This window comes from Otolemur garnettii, unplaced genomic scaffold (assembly GCF_000181295.1).
Source record: "Otolemur garnettii isolate 467f Iridium unplaced genomic scaffold, OtoGar3 scaffold00024, whole genome shotgun sequence".
In the NCBI taxonomy this organism is placed as follows: Eukaryota; Metazoa; Chordata; class Mammalia; order Primates; family Galagidae; genus Otolemur; species Otolemur garnettii.
The window spans coordinates 9,987,117-9,990,892 of record NW_003852419.1 but is presented as its reverse complement, the minus strand read 5'-3'; positions in this window follow the sequence as shown (position 1 = coordinate 9,990,892).

The following is a 3,776-nucleotide window of genomic DNA, read 5'->3' as shown; positions in this document are numbered from 1 at the left end:
AATCACTCTCATTAGTTTGTTTTCTGAATTGACTTTAAGGGAGCTGGTGGATAGGGATTCACTGTCATTTGTTATAGGGCAAGGGGCTTTGTACTATGAATTCTGCCTTAGGTTGATATATTAGCTATGACATAATTCTAGAAAATAAAGATTATAAAAAAATTTAGTATACAATAAAATAGAGTCATTGGAAAAATTACAAATATAATGTTTATTTACATTCTTGATAATGGCAATTTATTCTCTAAAATCCTAAATGTTACTTTTGGGTTTCTTTTTTTTTTTTTTTTTTTTGGAGACAGAGTCTCACTCAGTCACCCTGGGTATTGTGCTGTGGCATCACAGTTCACAGCAACCTCAAACTCTTAGGCTTAAAAGATTCTCTTGCCTCAGCCTCCCAAGTAGCTGGGACTACAGAAGCCCACCACAATGCCCAGCTATTTTTTTAATTGTAGTTGTCATTATTGTTTGGCTAGCCTGGGGTGGATTCAAATCTGCCAGCTCCAGTGTATGTGGCTGGTGCCCTAGCCAGTAAGCTACAGGTGCCAAGCCTAAATGTTACTTTTGTTATGTACATCTAGAAGAATGAGAATTATATTTCCAAAGCAGATTTTATCATCTGAAACATAGTACTTTTTTCCTGCCATAATCTCTACTGTTATACATATTTTTATTTGACCCTAACCATAGAGACTAATCTCTGTATCTGTGACTATATGCTAAAACAAAACTTGACCAGTCCAGAAAAAATGAGATGTAATGAAGAACCCATGTGAATATATTCAACATTTTAAAATCTTTAAATGAAAAATGACAAACTGACTATTATGAAGAATTTTAATTAATAGAAAACAAATTTGAAATTACTTTTAGTAGATAGTTCATAGGTTGGTGATGTACAATACATGTTCTAGAAAGATTTATCAATAAACATTAAAAGTACATACAATTACATTGGAAGTACTTAATACTCTCAAACATTCAAGAATAATTGAATATTTGTCCAAATAGTTTTATGATGATATGACCAATAAACAAAATGTAACAACTAGTTACTACAGATGTCAGAATTTCATGAAGAAATTAAAGATTTATAAACACTTAATTCACATACGATTTAGTTATTGAGACTATTTATGAATTCTTTGCTGTCATGTAACCTGAGATAGTACTAGAAGAAATATTTAAAGATTTCTGGTATTTGGTTTGAACTCTAATGATTGACCAACAGTCCAAATACAGAAGCTCAGCTCGTCTTGAATCTAGACCAGAAATCAGCCAACATATTCTTCACCCAAAAGAGCACTATGCAAAGTGTGACTCAGGTGTAGGTGTAATTCTTTTATTTTGTTCACATATATCAACAGAAATCTAGAGAATCAATTGGAAACACATCTTTCAACCACTTTAAAAGGAAAGGATTGAGAGATAAAATTAAAAATAAGTAGAGTTCAATCATACCACATTTGTCAATATGAAGCAGAGATTCCAGATTTAATGTTTTAGGTCAAATAGATAGGCCTGGTCCTCACATTCAGCTTCCTGGTTAACTGAAATATAGACTCATTGGTGGCCCATTTTAAAGATCAAATGCCAGATCTTCCTTGGTGTTATATAACGAAAACAATACAAAAATTTATGGAGATTGAATAATAGAGTGTGTTTATCATGGAAGACTTGCTTACACACTCCAGGACATGCCAGAAGGCATTATTTAAATGACAATTCTGAGAAATAAATTTATGAAAGGAACTCTATAATAATGTCTGAAGAGATTGTTCCATTTCTTTCTTTCCTTTGATCCAGGTCTCCTAGTGATGAACACAGACCCCGTTTTCTGGGCTCAAGGTTGGTCAATGTTCCATCTAAGCTTCCCCTCCTGGGGAGGTATGGGATGCCCTAAATAAGACCACATTCCTACACAATGGTAATTTTAAGATTAACTTCTGCCCACAAAGCTCTTGCCCCAATGGCTGTGACATATTTTAAACATGTGTTCCATCTCTCCAAACCCCCTTGCCTATAGGGAAAGAGAAGCTACATATAAATCCCTAACAGAGAATCAAAATGGGATACCCATTCAAACCCCCCCCCCCTGCACTGCCCTGGAGGCTTTGTTTTTCCTTCTCCTGTTATCTATTAATAAAAATCAATCCTTTTACTTCCTTGAGGTAGTCCATGAATTCATTTTTTGAATTTCTGAGACCAAGAATCAGACAGACAAATTCCAGTAATTTCTTCCTTTCTTTCTCTCTCTCTCTCCTTCTCTCCTCCTCTTTCTCTCTCCTTCTCTCCTTTCTCTCTTTCTCTCCTCTCCCTCTCCTTCTCTCCTCTCTTTCTCCCTCTCCTTCTCTCCTTTCTCTCTCCCTCTCCTTCTCTCCTCTCTTTCTCTCTTTCTTTCTCTGTACATCAGAATCACAGTAGAGATAGATGGCTTAAAACCATGATCCTACTTCTCTTATCTATCAATAAAATTAGGAACCCCCATCACTGCTCTGGAGGCTTTGTTTTTCCTTCTCCTGTTATCTATTAATAAAAGTCAATCCTTTTACTTACTTGTGATGGTCCATGAAATCATTGTTTGAATTTTCAAGACCAAGGACCAGGCAGAAAATTTCTGATAACTCCTTCCTCCCTCCCTTCTTTCTTTTGTTCCTTCTTGTCTTCCTTCCTCCCTCCTTCCCTCATCTTCCTTCCTTCCTCCCTCCCTTTTTTCTTTTGTTCCTTCTTGTCTTCCTTCCTCCCTCCTTCCCTCGTCTTCCTACCTTCCTCTCTTCCTTCCTTCCTTCCTACCTATATAGATTAGAATCACAGTAGGGATTAGTGATATAAAACTGTGATCTATAATCTTGATGGAAATAATGGAACCCCATAGTAGTAGAGGCCAAGTGATGATACTTAATCTTCAAAGAAATGATAGCTATGGTTACTGCAATGGAGAGTTTATTATAACAGAGTGCAGCTAAAACAGTACTAGAATAGTTTTATTTGCAGCTATCTTTGGCCTTGGCTAGTTGATAATCACATCTCTAAAGTTGAAATAGATGAAGAGCCTACTAATGTTTTACCTGATCCGTATAAGCAAAAAAGCTCTAGGTCTATAGAATGAAGTCTGACTTCAACCACCTAAACCAAAAGTCACAACCCTTCAATAAGATTAAGAATTGAGGCAGTTTACAGACCCAAGTCCCATGAATCAAGTTAAGTTACCTTGAGGAAAGAACCTGCTGCACTGCTAAAAATGTACATTGCTAATCTTCCTTAGAATGACTATTGGTTAAGAATGGGGAAACAATCAGGAGATGGGGGAAAGTGAGTAATTAAATATTTACTTTGAACTGAAACATATATGGAGACCCCAAACTTTACTGTTATCATATATGATAACTTCATCAATGGAAGTTTGATATATCTCACAGTATACACAGTGTTCCTACAAACCGACCAATGGTTATTTCATCAGTTTTAGAATGTGCAATTTAAGTAGACATAATTAGCAATGGAAGAATTTTCACTTCTCTGACTGATGAAATGAGGGCTATAAGGAAGGAGAAGCCAATGAAAACCACTAAAGAGTATAACTACCTCTTCTTATGAAAATAGACCAACAGTAATGGTGCATCCCTGGAGGATTACAGAGATTATTTGAAGATGCAGGGATGGTGGCTTCTACTATATCCATTGTTATTCAACTTTTGGCATTGGTAAACAATAAATAGATTTGGGAGAATGATAATGGATTATCAGAATCACAATAAAGTTATGACTTCAACTGC